This window comes from Bombyx mandarina, chromosome 13 (genome assembly GCF_030267445.1).
Source record: "Bombyx mandarina strain Sakado chromosome 13, ASM3026744v2".
Taxonomy (NCBI): Eukaryota; Metazoa; Arthropoda; class Insecta; order Lepidoptera; family Bombycidae; genus Bombyx; species Bombyx mandarina.
Window position 1 is genome coordinate 1,017,907 of NC_143220.1, and position 21,532 is coordinate 1,039,438.

At 36.5% G+C, this 21,532-nt stretch overlaps 1 protein-coding gene across 1 annotated transcript in view; it reads left to right on the plus strand.

Moving 5' to 3' along the window:
* The window catches only part of LOC114251057 (mast cell protease 3), a 130,666-nt gene that overhangs the window by 67,628 nt on the left and 41,506 nt on the right, over positions 1–21,532 (plus strand). The window lies entirely within an intron of this gene.

The following is a 21,532-nucleotide window of genomic DNA, read 5'->3' on the forward strand; positions in this document are numbered from 1 at the left end:
TTAGACCAATCACCATCAGAGCGAGCAGATTTACTGGTAGTAGGACCTCTTGTGAGTCCGCACGGGTAGGTACCACCGCTCTGCCTATTTCTGCCGTGAAGCAGTAATGCGTTTCGGTTTGAAGGGTGGGCAGCCGAAATGAAAATGAGATTGGTAAGAGAGTGTTAACTATGAATGTGGAAGGGTATTGAGAAAGAGGTAGACCTAAGAAGAAATGGATGGATTGCGTGAAAGACGATATGGGTAAGAGCGGAGTGAGCGAAGAAATGGTATATGATAGAAGAGTATGGAAGGAGAAAACATGTTGCGCCGACCCCAGGTGACTGAGAGAAGGGCAGGATAATGATGATGATCGAGATGATGATTTGGTGGTAGAGCGTGTTATGAGACCGCACGGTAGATACCTCCACCGTACCTATTTTTTCCGTGAAGCACTAGTGCGTTTCGGTTTGAAGGGTGGAGCAGCCGTTGTACTGTAAAACTGAGACTTTAGAACTCATGTCCCAAGGTGGGTGGTAGCGTATACGTTGTAGATGGCTATGAGCTCCGGTAACCACTTAACACTAGGTGGGCTGTGAGCCCGTCCAATCATCTATGCAATAAAAACAAATAAAAAATCTTGCCTTAGAGCAAATTTCATGTTTCTACGGTATTTCCTGAGCACTATGACACGTCGTTCTCCAAACGAGGCTTATAGAGAGTACTCGGCAGTAGGCAGCGACGGATGTCTTTAGCATCACTGATGCCTATGAGCGACGCTAATCACTCACCATCAGTTGTTCCGTATACACGTCTGTCTCCAAGACCATTAAAATAAGGGCCTGCACTAAACATGATGTTAAGATACGAGATTGAAGTCCTTACTTTAATGTCATTTTTCAGTTTACGCCAGTAATAAATAATGGATAAGGAATAACAGATTCTGATTTGATTTGATTTGTTATTTAATAAAATAAAAAGAAATATAGAGATCAATGAAAATCATAAAATACCACATAATAGTTAGTTCAGTGTGAGGCTGATTTAGGTTCGGGTAAAACTATTTTTTTTTAATTTTTTTATCGATAGTCTTTGGATTCAAATACGATTAAATAATATAAAATATTTTGTAACAGCTTCAAAATATTACTAAGAGTTAATACATATAATAATTATACATATAATAATACATAAAAGTTGAACTTATTTATTGCAAACGCATACTAGTACAGACTTGTCAAATTCTGAATCCATTAAGTTCTGCCAACTACAATAATGAGTGTATATCTAATCTCTTTCAACATTTGATCGATCGATCATTATAATTCTTATTGCGAAGGCTTGAGTTAATCCCACTAAGATATGTTACGGACCACTACGGGCCACGATCAATCTTATAGACGCTGCGTAGTGATCCTTTATCTTTATACTACACGCCATTTTCTTATTCACTTAGAGGAATAATACACCTCAAATAAATTCAGCCGTTGCCTTAATTTTTGATCTCTCTTATTTTCTTCAGTAAAAATGACTTTAACTCGACGACAAAACAAAAATCATAAAGACAAAAGAAATAAAAATTTATCTCAAGCAAAACACCCCATAAAATGAAAATGTCTCGAGAACTTTATAAAAGCGATAACGACCGAAGTTGTTCTGAGCTTTGTTCCATCGCTTACATAAAAGTCGCCATTTTGACGTGAGCTGCTTCCGAAGAAGATCGCTTCAGGTCACCTCGGAGTGTGAAAGATCTTTGTAAACTGGACGATGTGTACCTAGATACGCAGTGAGGTAAAAAATACGGCTCTAGGAGTGTACGTTCTTAGCCCCGCCCCCCCTCTCGACACGCCCACAAAAATCCTCTCCTGAAAGGACCAGAGTGAGATACTTCTTCAGTCACGGTATAATAGAAATGAAGCTGTGAGCAAGAACACATAATGACTCAAATACAAACAAAGTTTAAGTGTGTAGGTTCTAAAACTCAACTCACACAACACTCTACAATCTCACACTATCCAATAAGTATATATTCTCTCTTTAGTATAAAAGCCTAATTTTAGTATTGTCAGTTAAGTGTTAGTATTGTGTACTTCTAAATGAAACCTGTTTTAAACGAAATCGGTTTTCGTTCGAATGAGAACTCCTTCTATTTTATTCCAGAATAAGCTTTTGATTTTGTTTTAGACTAGTAAATCCGGCCACGCTCTGCTGAAATCATCGCTAAATGTGTCAGCCATTTTTTTAAACTTCACGCGCGGCCTCTATTGCTTTGTCCCTGTTCTCTGAAATACTAACGGCAACTGTACCAAGATTTAGAACCGTACAGAGGATGAAGATACAAAGAAATGCTACTTTTATTAATACGACAGCGCCAAGCATGGCTGAGCAACAATTCCGTCATCGTTTGTAATAAATAGCTTTGAGTTCATAGTAATAAAATGCCACCACCACCAATGCGGTGGACCGACCAAATTAAAACTGCAGTGGGAGGTCCCCTAAATGAGTGCAGTAGAGTGGCCTCGAGCAGGGAGAGATGGCGCGACATCGTGAGACGCATCAAGTCTGCCCCTTCCAACACTACATGACGATCACGACCACTCTGTCAAGAGTGACACGACTGAGAAGAAGAAGAAGAAATAATTATTATCTCATTTTTATTCTCACACTCTCTTTGAAAAAAAATTCTTAGAACTACAGGGCTGCCCTTTTGTACTAACTTTTGTACTTGTGTTGTTTTTTTTTTACTGCTTAGATGATTAGACGAGCTCACAGCCCACCTGGTGCTAAGTGGTCACAGGATCCCATAGACATCTACAACGTAAATGCGCCACCCACCTTTAGATATAAGTTCTAAGGTCTCAGTATAGTTACAACGGCTACCCCACCCTTGAAACCGAAATGCATTGCTGCTTCACGGTAGAAATAAGCAGGGTGGTGGTACCTACCCGTGGGACTCACTAGAGGTCCTACTACCAGTATCTAGGCTAACCCTGCCGGTAGGCTACCGCTGAAGACTCTCCTCACACTTTGTAATAGAATAATCACTTCCGAATCGTCTGAACGCATTTTACTTACCAATTATATATCTATTGGAGAGGTCGTATTGAACCATAATACGAAAGCAGAGCCTACATGTGATCCCAATGACCACGACATGTTCCAGATTCCACAATGAGTTAAATAGATAACATTAAAAAAAAAATTGTGTCCCTACTTTTAAAAACCAGTATTTTTTTTTTATTGTTTAGATGGGTGGACGAGCTCACAGCCCACCTGGTGTTAAGTGGTTACTGGAGCCCATAGACATCCACAACGTAAATGCGCCACCCACCTTGAGATACAAGTTCTAAGGTCTCAAGTATAGTTACAACGGCTGCCCCACCCTTCAAACCGAAACGCATTACTGCTTCACGGCAGAAATAGGCAGGGTGGTGGTACCCACCCGCGCGGACTCACAAGAGGTCCTACCACCAGTAATTACGCAAATTATAATTTTGCGGGTTTCATTTTTATTACACGATGTTATTCTTTCACCGTGGAAGTCAATCGTGAACATTTGTTGAGTACGTATTTAATTAGAAAAATTGGTACCCGCCTGCGGGATTCCAACACCGGTGCATCGCTTCAACACGAATGCACCGGACGTCTTATCCGTTAGGCCACGACGACTACAATCCTATCCTATCCTATCCTATCATATCCAATCTGTTTCGTGCAAGCAGTCATGCGGTTCAGTTTAATAGTTTTAATAATATAATTAATAACAGGTCTATGTTCAGCAGTGTGTGGCGAACAGGCTCAGATGATGATAATAATAATAATAATCATTTCATAATTGGGAACAGACCAAATCACACATGGTCATCCGGTCCCAATTTACGATTCCCTGTGTTATGGGTACCAGAGACTGACAAACATACTTACATGCATTTAAATATATGGGTAACAAACACCCAGAAAAAGAGCTAACGTACCTGTTTATCACACAATATTTACACCCGATGTGGGAATCGAACCCACGACCCACGACTATGGAGTCAGTCATCGAGTTTAAAAAATAGAAAAAGCTTACTATAGTATTTTTTTCGGCTTTCGCGAACTGCGGACGCAATTCAAAATATTTTCAGAATTTTTCCAATGCTTGGATGGGTAAACGAGCTCACGGTCTACCTGGTGCTAATTTTTTTTTCCACATGTGAAAATCGCCGGATCCTCACCCGCGTGGCAGGTCGGGTATGTGGGAGTTGAACATCGCTAAGCACTCCTGCTGCTCACAGTCGGCGACCTACCCCGGACCGGGCCGTAGCCCAGTCGGGGCTATTGAGACGGCGGGAGAGGGTTGACGCAGAGCATATTACATATCGGATCATATAGACATCAAAAGCGTAAATGCTGAAACCCACCTTGATATATGAGTTCTAAAGCACAGCTCTATGATACAACGGCTGTCCTACCCTTCAAACCGGAATGCACCAGTAATTACGTAAATTATATTTTATTCGGTTTTACAAAATTATTTTTCTTCATCGCGGTAATCATTTAAGAACATATTATGTTGAGTACGTTTTTCGTTAGAAATTTGGTACCCGCCCGCTATTTTGGTCTACTGATACATTCGCATCACTCAATATGAATGCAGCGGGCATCTCATTCTATAGGCCGCGACAACTGTAGAAGAGTATTCAGAACTCAGAACGCCGGAATGAAATGATATGAAACTATGAAAATAGTAAACGTTAGATAAAACCGTAAAAGTAGTTTAATTAAATGACATTACTATTTATTTTTGATTTATTGTTCAGTTTAATTTCAGATTTTTTACAATTATGTGTTTGCCATAGATATCCGGCATATTTGTGACCGCGTGACAAAGAAGCTTGTTTCATTTAAATTTATGAATTTACTTCTCGACTAAATAGGAAAAAAAACAACATTAATAATTCTTCCTGTAGTTGGAAAAAAGTCAGAAAGAACGTCACGATATCCGGAAGCGGATTCTCGTTTAATTTTTAATTCGGTCGAGCGCCGCCGCGGCGCTGTCGTCGGCGTCTTCCTGTCGGTCGCTTCCGGTTGTGAGCACTCCTTTTTTCAAAGGTTGTATTTCCGTTTTGGCTCGGGAGCCGATGTCACGCGGCATTGGACACGGCTTTCATAAAATGCCTTTTAATCTTTTAGTCGTCGTTAACAAGTTCCGAGCATTGTTTTGAATCCTTTTTTACTCTCTAACTTTTTTCATTGGTTCATTCAATAGTTGTGTATAGATTAACTTCGCCTTACACTGAATTCGCTAAAAGCTATGAAGAGTAATAAAAAAGATTTAATAAATTATGTTGAAATTATTTAATAGAAATCCTTTTTCTTTTGACATCAAAGATATACTCATTAAACTTAATAACCATTTTAACTGTGAGATAGCTGCTTAAAATGTTACATTTGACTTAATAATTCTATAGATGATGAAAAGCTATATCTGATTTCTTTCAACCACCTCTTTTTTTGAGGTTCCATTTTCTCGTAAGAAAAATAAATCCATACATAGTTAGTTCATTTGATGGTTTATAGTACTCTAGTATTTTATTAGCTGTTCATGAGTGTTGGACATGATTAAATCAATGAAAAAAATATTGTGTAAATAAATTACAAACGAAAACCCAAAATACGTTCGGCTACAACTGGCTTCAGGCCATTGATCTTTTTTCGGTGGGCACAAATCAAAGTGGGCAAGACAAAGGTCCAGTAATACGCGGTGAGGGATCCCGGGTACACCACTAGAGATTCATTGTGGTTCTCTAACAGCACGTTTTTGTTTTCAGAAATGATTTTCATTACGTGTTCAAAATATAAGTTATTTCCAAAAAGTTTACGACGGTGAAAATTAAAAATTTTATTTAAGTAAAATAAAAAGTTCCGAGCCAAGGCGACTCCGTTGCTTCTGACGAAAAAAATCAGTAATTAGGAATAAATTTAAATATTATCAAAAAACAAGATTTTTTTTAAAGGCTGTTGATACACTGTAAATATAATCGTAATCGTTATTTAGAATAATATAATACAACCTTTATAATAATCACTTTGCTTACTTCGATCCTAAGTAAACAGACACGACGATCGTAGTTCTACGTTTAGTGTACTCTTCCAATTCTGTCTACAGATTATCCTCTCTACGGTAACATCTCGTCTCAAGGAGAGCATGATTTGTGTGCGGCGAGTCCCCGGGGGCGCTTTACTGTTCCATTCGCCCAACGCGATTTATACCCGGGATTTCGCTGTCCACTACAAACAAACATAGTTAAACAAAGCGAAATGATATTTTGGTGGAAGCGTTGCTCCGAAGTATATCATGGAAGGAGTAATCGAGAAATTCACAACTAACATATTGAAAAACATATTATGTCTCAAATTGGATTATTTTTTCTTTTTATAATATGTTTTTATTAAAGTGTCAGTAAAAAAAAAATTGAGTAGTTTGTGCCTTTTGACCGGGTGCAGAGAGAGTCCTGTTGGAAATTTCACGCTATATTTTTAAAAAGTGTATTGCTGAGAGGTTTCACAACATGATCCAAGACTGTATCTTGATACACTTTGGCTGAAGTCTTCACTCTTTTTGCAGTTTTCTTTGTAGTTTTGTGACTCCTTGATGAAACCAGCACTGACGCAGGATGATGACCATGCTGTACCTTACCGACTACTTGATCAGCTTCTTTAGAACTTGTGAGCGTACACTTTATCATTTTGCTTATTGTAATATTCTTTAATCGTGAATTTTTTTTCATCGGTAAAGAGGATATTTCTGTGCCTTTCAGCTGCGTATCGCTACAGAAGGCGTTTTGATCAATCCACTCTCTTTAATTGTCAAGACTGATTTAGGGCATGTCCTGTATATCGACCATAAGCACAGAACTTCAGGTCTTGTTTTATATTATGCGAGAGAGTCCTAGCGGGAATCTTCATTATAAGATTTTTTGTTTCCTAATGGGGTTCGACGAATTCTGGCTTTAACAGCATTAACGGCCTTTGTAGTTCTAACAGCATGCGGCCACCTCGATCTTTTCTGTTCTGGTCTTCGACAGACGAAGTGTTATTGAATATGTTGTAGTTGCAATTGATAGTAGTTGAAATGGCGAAAAATCGAAAAAAAGTTTCTAAAATAATATACGTGTTCCAAATTCAAAATAATTAAAAAGTTGAAAAAAAGTAAAGTTTTTATGTAACAGTATTTATGGCCAGACTAGTTAGAGTACCAGTCGGTGTACGATGACGGTGATGCAGTACCAGAGAGTGTTTTACATAATTTCGCTATTCCATGCAAGATAGCTCTCTCAACAATCCACCTGGTTGAAACAAAACATAATTTACCAAATTACTATAATACAAGAAATGAAAAAGTTAACCATCCAATTTTCACTAGGCGACAGACGCTTGAACAGATTTACGCAAACGCTACCAATTTCATTGACAAGTAAAAATAGTGTTAGGCGTCTTATTTATATATTTTCTTGTAACGAACTATATATATACAGAACTAAAAATATAGTAATGGCTAATGGTATCCGTGATCCAAGTCATTAAGGCTACAACAGTCCGCACGCGTAGCACAAAACTACGGCTCTCAGAAATCGCGCGAACACTCGGCTGTTCACATCGATATGATTTATAGCTGCCTCGGGATTGTTCCTTCTACTTAGTTGAGTTATCGAGTGTCCTCCGATTAATGTTGGATTAATATGTGATTAATATGTTTACGTTGTGAATTAAGATTGCGCTTGGGTCAGTCGAAAACTTGTAGTAATTAATCGAAATGGTGTTACATGATCCAGTTTCGAGAGCCCGTTAATTATGCAATTAATGTTGAACCGAAAATAAAACTACATTAATTTAACACAAGAAACGTGAACTTTTAGACTCTTTTTACTTATCAATAAAAGGATAAAAAATCTGTTTGTTCCACCATTTTTTCACATAATGAACTGTATACGCATCAGTGTAATCGACCGCCAAACACCTATAAATAAATATGGCGGCAAAAATGGCGTCAGTTTATCAGGAGCAGGAAGTGGACACCGGGGACCGCGAGTTATAAATGTTATTAGATAGCCCCAGGGCTTAGTTGAAACCGGGATTACGTTTTTTCGGATTTCTTTCGGACCAGGTTTTTGTTAATGTGTCTGGGTTTGTGAATAAATTGCTCGGGACGATTTTAAATGAGTTCGTGTTTTTGGTTGCGTTAATCAAGCGGTCTTTTTTAAATTAGGGTGTTTGTTTTGTTTGGTGAATTTGTTAAAAAATCGAAATGATATAGGATCAAATTGTCGAAGGAAAGAGTTTTCAATACGGTTGAAAATGTTGGTTTCCGAAAATCACAGATTTGTGGAAACTACTCAACGATTTAGTCTCGCATTTTTTATTGATATTATATAATTTCCAACGTCTTCTATAACTTATCAATTTTCGTGGTTCCGGTCGTTGATGAAAGTAGTTTTAATTATGTCTACAACTAGGGCAAATCGAAGAAAATACTATCTTACTTTAGGATTTTATTTTATTTATTTTTGTTTTATTTTATTTATGGGGTACCAACATGTTATACATCAGCACAGAACATTACAGGTATAATGTACATTGATTTCACACTAAATGCTAACACAATTACAGGTACCGACTATATGCATTGAAAAAAAAGCGGTTCAAAGGGTTAAAAGAATACTATATTATATTTATCTATAATCTGTAGTTATCTATTTTTTTTCAATTTCAAAATAAAACCTGTTCAATTGAACTCTGAACAATTCAATTAGCGTCGAATATGATTCTATTAATACCGCCTAAATTATTAACAACAACAATACTTTAGTAATGTTTTGAAGTTCTTAATAAAGTAAATTAAAATTAACGAAAAAAAAAAGATTCTGAAAATAGTGCAGAATATATCTATATTTGCATAGAACTATGGGCTGTCAAAAGCATCGGCAAACGATCCGCATCGGTTATTTACTTACGACGTATAGCCAGCTACAAATTGCCAGATGCTATTTTTATTCAAGCATCACAAATACTAGTATGTTCTCAAAATTCAGTGGCAGAAAGTTCAGTTTACCCAGAATTGAGATAGGCTGGGAAAATTTACGATAAACGTTAATTTTAATTTCACTTCAGCTTATGGTTTTTTGTACGTTTTTCTAATGTTATTTCTTAGAGCAGATAATCCTCATTCGTCTTTCTAATACACCACGCTGAAAGATCACATGCCGTTTGATGGTAAGTCTTCACTGTCATTAATGAGCTTATGCTATGCCAGTGACATAGCTAGATGGCGGTCTCTCGCCGAAGAAAACTAATTTTAAGCGATTTTAAATAAAAGGATGTAGGAGATTTTCAATTCAAGGTGCATTTGCAAATTTAATTCAATTTGACTACCACTACTGATAAAGGTTAATGTGATATTAAGCAGATATTGGCGGAACATCCAAACGTATATTTACTTGATAGAGTACACGAATGCTTATGCTTAAAGCTATGTACTCATAAATATTAAAGCACTGAAGCGCCTATGGGCCCGAGAGAGCACTGATAGTCGATAGTGTCAATATTGGCGATCATCCAACTAACATCGATATATAGCTATTATTTATATTTGCACACAAGTATTTAACGCAGTCTGTTCTATTCTATTTTAATGTTACAAATTTGTAAACATATATTTGTTCATAATAATAATAATAATACTGCCTTTATTTCCCGAAAAAATTACATTTGTAGCTAACAATTTCAAGTAGACTAAAAAAATAAAAAATACAATATAATATATGAAAACAAAATATAAAAGTAAAATCTACACTTATAATACAAAATGTCTCTCGTCTCGGTGTGCCTTTCGGCAAAGGCCTCCTCCAACATTTTAGTTCATTAAGTACAGACAAATAATTGTTAGTGATAATCTTCTTTGAAGAGTTTCTTCAATTGAATGTTTTACAATTTTTAAGAAAGTTCATCGTAACCGGTACATACCAAAATCAAAAATTCACACTTCAGTACCCAAGACCCTAAGCTCGTTACGACCGCCACTAATTACACCCGCAATTCTGTAGCTTAAAATTTCGAACGCAACCCTTACATGAGCGCCTGTCCCTTTCTGTCGCGTTTGAAACAATACCAACTGTTGCAGATTTCAGCTCGTGTGCGTGGTCCGTCAGTGTGCGTGGGTAAACACCGGTTTAAGCCTAACTGGCCTTAATGAATCGTAATGGCCCCTATAATTCGCAGCGTAACTAACTGGCCATGTGGGGACGAGTGCCTCCCGCGCCTCCCCTCTCCGACGGTTGGAAGCGAGCCATATCGCGCGTATGACAACGACTGTACTCTTTTTGTAATTTTTTTCAGCTCGACCGCATTTTCCGTTGCAATTTGTGGCTACGTGCTTGAATCGTTCAAGTATTTTGAGGTCGTTCATAAGCCTCTTAATTTATTTGAAATTTAAAATATTAAATTCGTCCTTAAGTCATTGCAATTAGACACACATAACCTTATGTCGAGTTACTATTAATGTTAAGACTTCGATTACATTGCTATATTATACTCGTTTAAATTGCGAGCAATGGCATGATGAGTTGCAGCCGGTGCCCTAACTTTAAACTAAGCCCCGAGGAGGCCATTATTCGTTCTGTAATTTATTTAATTGCTCTATGACGGTAATTATTCATGAAATTACGGCAATTATGTCTCGAGGAAACAATTATTTATTGTGCAAACTTGAGGTCTAACTCATATTTTATTCTATAATGCGTCAACAGATAACGAGACTGTGCTTTTTCATTGTTATTACTCTGGATTATGCTACTGCCATTTACTACAGGAAAAGAAGTGATCAGAATCTAATATCTCGATGAAAAACAAATCTGTACATATAAAAAAAGTCGTGTTAGTTACACTATTTATAACTCGAGAACGGCTGAATTAATTTGGCTGAAAATTGGTGAGGAGGTAGCTCAGAACCAGGAGAAGGACATAGAATACTTTTTATCACGTTCCCGTGGGACGCGACATAAAACGTGGTATAACAAAACGCAACTGATATGGAATAACAAAACGCAACTGACAGCTAAACGTAATGTAGTCTGTGGTTAACTGAAAAAAAAGACCTTGATAAAATCTAAAGTCTGCTCATTTACCTATTGCCTCTAAGGCGAAACAAAGTTCGCCGGGTCGCCTAGTATATGATAATTTATTACATGCAGTGAACAGTATTAACGAAATATAGACATGTATGTTTGAAGTAAAGAATTTGAAAAAAATACGTAAAACTCATTACTAAAACGACTTTTAAGATTTGATTAGACTGACTTCCGTGACCACCAAAAATTCGGAAATTAGATATGTTATCGGAAATTATATTTTATCTATAATGAGAATAATAAACACGAGACTAAATCTTAAAACTAGTTTTATATATGTCTGCGACTCGCGAAAGCCGAAGAAAATACTATAAAAAACACTTTTCACTTCACCAAAGTAATTGGAGATTGTCGTAGTTTCATGGGATTGTTGCTTAGAAGGAAATTAATTCTAATTTTTATAGTAAATTAACTGTGTAATACGGTAGTTGAAAACAAATACAAACTAAAAGACTAGATAATAAGAAATAATTTATTTACTAATGGTAGGGGTATTGTGAGTCCGCAGGAGTAGGTACCCTTATCCTGCCTATTTCTACCGTAAAGCAATAATACATTTCAATTTGAAGGGCAGCCGTTGTACATACCATAAAAAATGGAGACTGTGAACTAATATCTCATGGCGGTATTTGCGTTGTGGATGTCTATGAACTCCGGTAACCACTTAACACGAACTGAGCCGGGAGCTTGTCCAACCATCTACTCAATAAAAAAGGCACATCAAGGCTAATTTGGCCTTCGTAGCAGTAAGAAAAATGCTTTTAGACATGTTTTAGACATTATTACATCATCATCATTGGTAATCAGCTTTTAGTCATGTTTAAACAAAAATCTAACCCATAACATCCAGCTTATTACTGCTTAGAATCAATCATGTTCCAGATTGAAGGGTAAAAATAGCCGTTACATATTACTTCGACTGTATTTCAAGGTGGATAGGGCTTATGTCGTGATGTCTAAATGGCTTCTGTAACCACTTATTACCGGATTTGACGTAATTTTCTTCACCACTTACTGGAAATTAAAGGATGACATATTCAGTCCGACAGATCTTTTGTGATAGACGAACGCTGGCGAGTTTCAAATTTGGTCGAAGACTATTTAGTGTGGTTTCGAACAGCAGAATAATCATAGCTCCAATATTCTTTAGATGGATCCCTTTATTTACCTATGCTGATAGCCTTGAGAGGCTATTTCAGCTTCATCCTAACGTGTAGTGAGCTCACGAGGCTCAAACCAAAGTGTTGTTAACACTGGCCCTAGCAAGAGCAGTGCTCCGCAGAATCTACCGCCGGATCGGAAGCGCGACCCACTGAGAAGTTCCGGCGAGAAACTCAGTGTGCTGTGTCTGTGGGTAATGGATCCGAGTGAATAACATATTGTCTTGTATTGTCTATATATTTACAACACTACAGTAGCGGTTTTAATTTTCCTTCAAGTCGATAAATTCGAAACATTTGAGAATAAAGGAAAACGGAGGCTGTGGGTACTCGGACAGTGTCCAGCCCGCATATTAATCACAGTAAGGCACCATCTGTCGTCCAGGAACGAGCGGTCTTGCCGGACTTCGTTTTAAATTAAAATATTTGGGTCCAACCGACAAATATGTAACATTTGGTGCTAATTATCGCTTAAAATTTCCATTCATTTTGATAACATTATACTATATTAAAACATCTAACGACAAGGTTAAAGAAACTCACTGTAAATAGATAAATAATTTAAAATAAATAATATTTTAAAAAAACTAACAAAATACGCTTTTATAGAAATACCAACCAAATAATTGAAAATAAATTTTAAGAAAAAAATATTTTATTGTAAAAAAGCGTGGGGTGCATGGTATCAGTAGTTATAAATATTTGACTGAGATGTTGAGGGCAGACTATATCTCGTCTTTTCGCATTAAAAGTGCACAATTTCCAAAAATATTCTGAATTGAGTATTAACCAATTACCAAATGCATTAATATGCGGAATCATTTGGTATCAGCAGTATTTTTCTCATAAATACTGTCAAAAGAGCGTAGTTTAGTGTTAGTTTTTTTTTTTAGTTTACCTATGTTTTAACGACTATTAACAAAATTAATACATAATTTTATGTTACTTTAAAAGACAGAAAATGTAACTGGTAATAAATAAATAATAAATGTTGCAAAGATGATTAATATTAAAAATACCACATGTTAAACCTTTAAAACGCTCTCCTGTAAAATTAGTAAGTTTTGAGATTGTACAGTTTTAATGCGAGAAGACGATCTGGTCCAACCAAATTTTAATGTTACGGTGAAATCCAGAGATATTCCTCGAAGTGCCTAGAAAAACCTCTACATAAAACTCAAAGGCATAAACAATTCTAAGCTGCAAGTTAAACATCCATAACAAAGGATCGTGGTTCCGAAGTGTGTAAGCGAATGGCTAGTTGGAATCCGGCGACGCGACCGTCCCGTTCGAAGTGATAAATTCATTTTTGGGTAAGGTTTAATTTGTTTTCCGGCGCGAGCGGCTATCCGGAAAATGCCATATCTCATTGAACAGATTACTGAGATTACGAATTCATTAGGGACGGTGTGTATCTTTTGTCCAAAACAAGGGACGATGTTAATTAATATTTCGGGCGCATGTGTAGTTTTGTTTCGAAAACAATTAGTACTGATACTTAGTAATTACTGGTGGTAGGACCTCTTGTCTTACCGGTGGTAGGACCTCTTGTGAGTCCACGCGGGTAGGTACCACCACCCTGCTTATTTCTGCCGTGAAGCAGTAATGTGTTTCGGGTTGAAGGGCGGGGCAGCCGTTGTAACTATACTGAGATCTTGGAACTTATATCTCAAGGTAGATGGCGCATTTATGTTGTAGATGTCTATGGACTTCAGTAACCACTTAACACCAGGTGGGCTGTGAGCTCGTCTACTTATCTAAGCAATAATAATAAAACTACCATTTTTTTTTTAAATCTACCCAAATATTATGCCAGAAAGTTCCTTTGTTGACTATTTTAATATCGGAACACGCTGTACGGTATTTAGTAAAATTTGTAAGTCTTGATGAAAAGCGTGTTATATATTCTGAACTCTACACAAATTTACAATTTACATTAAACAGTAACTATTACTTGGGTTTTCCAGAGTCGTAGACGTCGATTGTTAAAAGTAATTTTACGATTATTCGTCTGTGACCACGAAAACTGTAAAATATTTGAAACATCGGAAATAATGCAATTACTATATAAAAACAGGATATTTTCTTCGTTTTTCTAGAATCGTAGACGTACATAATTAAAGCTAATTTTACAGATATTCGTCTGTTACAACGAAAACTGTAAAATATTCGAAAAGTCAGAAATAATGCAACGACAATATAAAAAGTATGAGATTAAGCCGTAAACGTAGTTTTGATTATGACTGAGCAATTTCCTAAAATCTGAAAAAAAAAGTTCCTCGAGATTTTGCCCGCCTTCGGAATTTATTTTAGTTACATACCTAAATCGCTGGGAAGGTGATTACGGTGCACCTCAGACGAGGCCCGCAATTAATTCCTGCTCGGCGTCGTCCGCAGTTGCCCGCAGACAGCCGCAGATGGTCGCAGTTGGCCGCACGAAGCTGCGGTGACCTGCCCCGGACACGATGCCCGGAATCTTAGTAACATTGATTGACCGGAATTATGTAGCCTGTTAGATTAGCGTTTGGAATCCAATTTGCGTGCGTTTTTGGTACCCAAAACTTAGTATAATTTTTAGATTCTTTAAGTGGTCTTGTCGTTGCTTAAGATGCATTTCCAGTTATTTTTATAGTGGTGGTGGGACCACTTGTGAGTCCGCGCGGGTAGGTACCACCACCCTGCCTATTTTCGCCGTGAAGCAGTAATGCGTTTCGGTTTGAAGGGCAGGGCAGCCGTTGTAACTATACTTGAAACCTTAGAATTTATATCTCAAAGTGGGTGGTGCATTTACGTTGTAGATGTCTATGAGCTCCAGTAACCACTTAACACCAGGTGGGCTATGAGCTTGTTCACCCATCTAAGCAATAAAAAAAAAATAACACTCATAAAATATTGTTATCTTCTCATAATGGTAATTTTTCAAAAATATTTCAGTAACTTGTTTCAGCTTTCTTATTTTTTTAGTTTCTATTTCGACTTTGCGATAACGCGTAATTCTAATCGTTAAACAAATACTTCTAAAGTTTAATTTCATTACAATAAAGAAAATACTCTGCAGATCGAACATTAAAATATCAGAACAGATTACAAGAAATTTATAATCATATTAAACAAAGAAACCTATAATTAATATTAACAATACAGCGCACTGTGAATAAATTTACTGGGTCATAACAAAGATATTAATATACAATCTTGATAACTCCACACCTTTACCTGAATACTTAATCGCGACACCATGCGATCAGTATTCCGTGGAGGCACTTCGTATCCCGGGGTCCCGATAAGCCTCCTTCGCAAAATCCTGGGATCCTTGTGACTAATCGCCGGGATTCAAGTCGCGCCGTCTCGCGATAATCCCGTACAAATTATAGGGGTGCTTATTACTGGCTCAGGTTTTGCAGATCATTATTAGACAGTTGAGGTAAATTCAATGTACTGAGTGTTTTCGTTATAGAAATGAAATATTAAGATTTAATTACCTATATTTAGACGGAAAAAAAATTAAGAAAAAAATTAACTCAAAGTATTTTTGATTTCACAGACAAATAGGCTCACAACCCATAGCTCATAGCTAGAACTAGATAAATATAGCTGATGAATACTGCCTTCCACTTTTAGAAATAAGGTCGAATTTTCTCTCCAACCTCCAAATCGGAATGCATGATTGCTTTACGGTGAAAGTATGCACGATGGTAGTACTTCTGCCTGTAAGTACGCAACTCCATTATTATCAATAAAAGTTCTGTGAAAATGATATACGGCCAAAGTGAAAAAAATATACCTATTTAATTACATAAAATGTGGTAAGCCTGCTCAGTGGTTTCAAAACATCAAGAACGTTACTGAATTTAATTAGAGAATTAAATTCCAAAAATCAAAACAATGAAAACTATAAAAGGGAAAAACACAAAAGGAAATAATAGGAGATATAAAAGAGGACAGTTTGCGTGACAAAGCCGCATGCGGGCCCCAGATATTGACAGTAAATTTCATTCATACGGCATTAGTGCCGCGCCATCAGATACAGGGTGTCTCTCGCAAACAATACGCCATAGAATACATAGACACGGACTTAGACGTCAATACATTGTTTCGAAAATACATTGTCTTGAAATGTTTTGACTGTTGTGAAGTGTACTTGGTGTATTCGGTGTATTCCAGAATATTCCATGATGAAAAGATATTTTAGAATGTAGCTGTTTAAATATGTACCGTTGCTTATTTAAAATTTGTACATAAGACCCGAAATTTTAACTGAAAAAAATCGTAATATTATAAGAAAATAAAATAAAAGGCTGAGTAAAAAAAATATCCTCTGTATGCAGAGGAGTATACCATCCACTTGATGGTAAGCAATCATTGCTGCTCATTGAAAGGCACTTTGTAAAGCGATTGAAAGCTAATTATAAACAGCAAATAACTATTATAAAATTGATACCGGTTTTTTTTTAATTGGTAATATTATTTAATGAAAACACTATTTTTCTTCAAAAATACATTTGCTTCTGAAAACATTTTATGACATCTTACATAGCTGGAATGTGTATTATCTATGCGTTTGTAGGTCTACGCAATGCTACGCTGAGCGTAGTAGGGCTACGGCAGCGAGCTACGAATCCGCGCCCACCGCGACCAGTTCCATTAAGACCAATTTGAAACACGAAAAAAAGTTCCCTGAATTTTGAAGTTGTTGCTTTTTAGTGGTGATTAAAATATTCAACTCTTTTTTATACACAAACAATCACACTTATACATATAATCGAGGAAATATGACGTTTTTTTTTCGTTACACCCAAAAATGTGCCATATAGGGATCATCAAAATTTATTTATAGAATATATTAATGAACGCCTGAATAATGAAAACACTTTTGCTGAAAAACAAAAACAAATATTATTAAACCAAAATTAATCGGAATGTGATTTAGCAATAATAATTTCTCGGTTACATTATAAATTATATTACATCACATTACATACCTATTATAAAGGAGTACAAATAAGTTTCCGCCGTTTTTTGTCAAAAAAATAATATTGATTATAAAAGAACGGTAATTTGAATTAATTCGAACGTAAACCTCGTGTCACGTCACTTTTCTCAAAACGGCGGAAAGTTATTTGTACACCTAATAATTAATTAAACTAAACTAAAATTGTTCAAAATAATATTTCAGCTCTTTCTACAAAAGCTACATCAGTACAAATCTGATTTCGTTTTAAGTTAAGTTTGTTTGTCATACGCAATGAAAAAAAAAACACATTTATTTGTAACATACATAAATCAAAACAACCATTATTTGTTTGTCAGAAGTTACATTGTTATCCGTATCAAAATCCCGGAACGAGATTTCGTCCCATTCTTCAAGTTAAGCCAATATTTAGCGAGACCGGGACAACTTCCGCGAATGTGACCGGGTAATTTATAGCAGGACAAACTCAAGTTTATCGAAAGAACGAGAATAACTTTATTATATACTGACCGGAACTAGGGTGGACTCGGTCTCTGCAAAGAAATAATGGACCACAAAAGTGCTTGAAAAAATTACATTTTTACTTTTTAATTTTTTTACAGTTTTTTTTTCTATCATGGTATTTTATTGTGTTATACTTCAATAGCTACGTTAGCTCACTTTGTATCCCTATTGGTTTGGGTATCGGTTGTTAAATATTTTTGGTATAAAAGAGGTCTCGGTGTGGTACTCTTAGATGCTCGCAGTACCCATAATACAAAAGGAAAAGCTTATTGAAAATAGAGCTTTAAAGACAATAGCAATAACTCATACAACAACACCCCAAAATGAACAATGAACACTGTCCTGAAAATATAGCTTTACAATTTTATTGGTATTCTTGTATTACTGGTGGTAGGACCTCTTGTGAGTCCGCCCGGGTAGGCACCACCACCCTGTCTATTTCTACCGTGAAGCAGTAATGAATTTCAGTTTGAAGGGAGGGGCAGCTGTTGTAACTATACTGAGACCTTAGAACTTATATCTCAAGGTGGGTGGCGCATTTACGTTGTAGATGTCTATGGGCTCCAGTAACCACGTAACATCAGGTAGGCTAAAAAAAAATTATTGGATGTAGTGAAAAACACAATACCCGAATTTAATGATACAGTTTTGTTTACACCTGTACCGTTTTACGTCATCCCATTTTTCCCTTGTCGAAGGAATTTCTGTGCAATGACGAAATATGTCGCGTTTGTCCGGCGCGGGACTCATTGTAAACACATTTCGCGAATCGTTTGTATGTTCTCTGGAAAACGATTCCACTGTTATTATTATGCTATTTAATTTCATCGTACATTTTCTTCAGGCTTAGCGTTCACGTGAATCCTTTCTCAGATTTATACTGACAGACAATGCCGATTTTGTTGATCAAAGATCTGTTTAGCATGTTAATCCTTTGCTTACTTTATTCATTTTATTAAAGTGTACTGTTTGATTAAATCTACTGTTAAGGTTTATGTTTTAATGTTAAAACTTAATTTGAAAATAATAATTAGGTAGATGAGAACCGGCAGGCGAATTGTTACTTGACTTACTTCAATATAGTTCAGTAATTAAGAAAAATATTTTTGATCGTCTAGTTAGTCTAGGAGTTCGATTTCCTGTCAGTATATTTAGTTATCCCAAGTAGATTCTTGTCAAGTATCTGAGTTAATGGCACCCATAAAACAGGACAAAATCCTTGCCTTGTGTTTGTATTATGGTGTACAAATGCTCGGTCTTTTGATATGCGATTATAATTGTATTCTTTTACATTCTGCCTATTGCTGTAAAAGCAATCATCAATTCTGGTAGAAGGAAGGGATAGCTGTTCTTACAATAATTCTAGCTCTTTTTTTTATTGCTTAGATAGGTGGACGAGCTCACAGCCCACCTGGTGTTAAGTGGTTACTGGAGCCCATGGACATCCACAACATAAATGCGCCACCCACCTTGAGATATAAGTTCTAAGGTCTCAAGTTCAGTTACAACGGCTGCCCCACCCTTCAAACCGAAACGCATTACTGCTTCACGGCAGAAATAGGCAGGGTGGTGGTACCTACCCGCGCGGACTTACAAGAGGTCCTACCACCAGTAAAAAAATAATAATTCAGTCAACGATCGTGGCGCTATTGCGAATGGCTCCGGTGATCACATAAAAGTGGCCCCTGAGCTCGTGCGCTCATCTACAGCAATACATAAGCTATTCTTGTAAATTAGTGAGAAGATATTAAATAACAGTAATCTTAGTAGTATTAACAGTGTCAGGTTTACGTAGATCCGATAACAACGTAATATAAATATGCATTGAGCTCATGTACTTACGCTAATAGAATATTGGTACAAAACAAAGACGTTCCAGTCAATAACAGCAAAAAATCCAAACGTCTCTTTGAAGTATACAAAGGTTTTTTTTTGTTGGAATAAATGAAAAGTGTCCAATAAAGTTTCATTTGCCGTCCACTCGGTAGGAAGCAGGACAGATATGATACTGTCAAGTCCCGTTTACGCTCCACTACATCTATTCATAGCGACGTCTTAACAGATACTTGACAGAACAAGAACGTCACTTTCTGCGTTTCGAAATAATATTCTGTTGATTTTTTCTTTCTTGGTTTGAATTTGTTTCTATAGTTAGTTATGTTATAAAGAGGTAAATTAGTTCTTTTATATCTCACTGAATTGCTAAATTAAATCTGTTTTCAGGAATTAAAGGTTATATAGTCCCCGGCAATCCAAAATTAATATAAACATACATCGACAACTTTTGCTTGCTTGTAGTGAATAATGTGTCAAACAGACAAGCTCATTAGCTCTCATTATCAAGATTAAGATTAAGCTCAAGATTAAGCAGTTTTCAGAGGACAAAAATCACAGTATGATTTTTTTTTCCTACCTATGCTGGTAGCGTTCAGAGGCTATTACAGTTTCACCCTCGCGTGTAGGTGAGCTCTTGGGGCTCAAACCAGAACTGTTGCTAACACTGGCCCTAGCAAGAGCATTGCTTCGCAGAGAGTATGAATGTTGCAACATATTCTTATGAATGCGTTATTATTCATTTTCGAAGTCTCGCATTTCTCAGAAAAACTGAAGAACAGGAAAATGTGCAGGCTCATTGTAGTAATAAAACATCATAAATATTAATGAAGAATTTTGATGTCGTCGTGGCCTAAAGGATAAGACGTCCGGTGCATTCGTATCGAGCGATGCACTGGTATTCGAATTTCGCAGGCGGTTACCAACTTTTCTAATGAAATACGTACTTAAAAAATGTTCACGATTGACTTTCACGGTGAAGGAATAGCATCGTGCAATAAAAATCAAACCTGCAAAATTATAATTTGCGTAATTACTGGTGGTAGGATCTCTTGTGAGTCCCCACGGGTAGGTACCACCACCCCGCCTATTTCTGCCGTGAAGCAGTAATGCGTTTCGGTTTGAAGGGTGGGGCAGCCGTTGTAACTATACTGAGACCTTAGAATTTATATCTCAAGGTGTGTGGCGCATTTAGGTTGTAGATGTCTATGGGCTCCAGTAACCACTTAACACCAGGTGGGCTGTGAGCTCGTCCACACATCAAAGCAATAAAAAAAATAAAAAAAATAACATTATGATTGTGATTTTTATATATTTTGCACTCCTTTGTACGTGTTATTTTGTTAAGTATAATTTATGTCACTTTTAAATAGTTGTGTTTACTAAAAAGAATAAAGTCATAACTTTATAACAATGGAAATAACAAAACAATCAGCATAACGTTCAATACTCAAGCTAGAATGTTCTCCTGTGTTACGCGGATGCGGGAAATATGTACGCTAAAAAGAAGAGCAAATAGACACAGACCACGATTGCCAAATCTTTGACGAAGATTTTGACTACTTCCACATCGTTTCCGTAGTCTCATAGACAGGGATAACCTTCCAAATTTTCACCGTGATATTACTGTCCATTGTACTACATACTCAATTGTATGTTCATAATATGTAATTAAAACAAAGATGCTCCTCGCTGGTTTTACCTTAAATTTATAATTGAGAAAAAATGTACGTAAATGTAACAGTTCGATTTTCCCGTAACTAATTGCTTATGTCAATTTCTAGTCCATAAACTATGATCAGTCGATGTTTAGATCCTTTGGTAAGTAAAATTACGGACGATGAGTTTAAGCTGGCGTGTCATGGCTTCCTGTGTCATGTCATTTACCATGGTAAAAAATATCCGTAAATATCAGT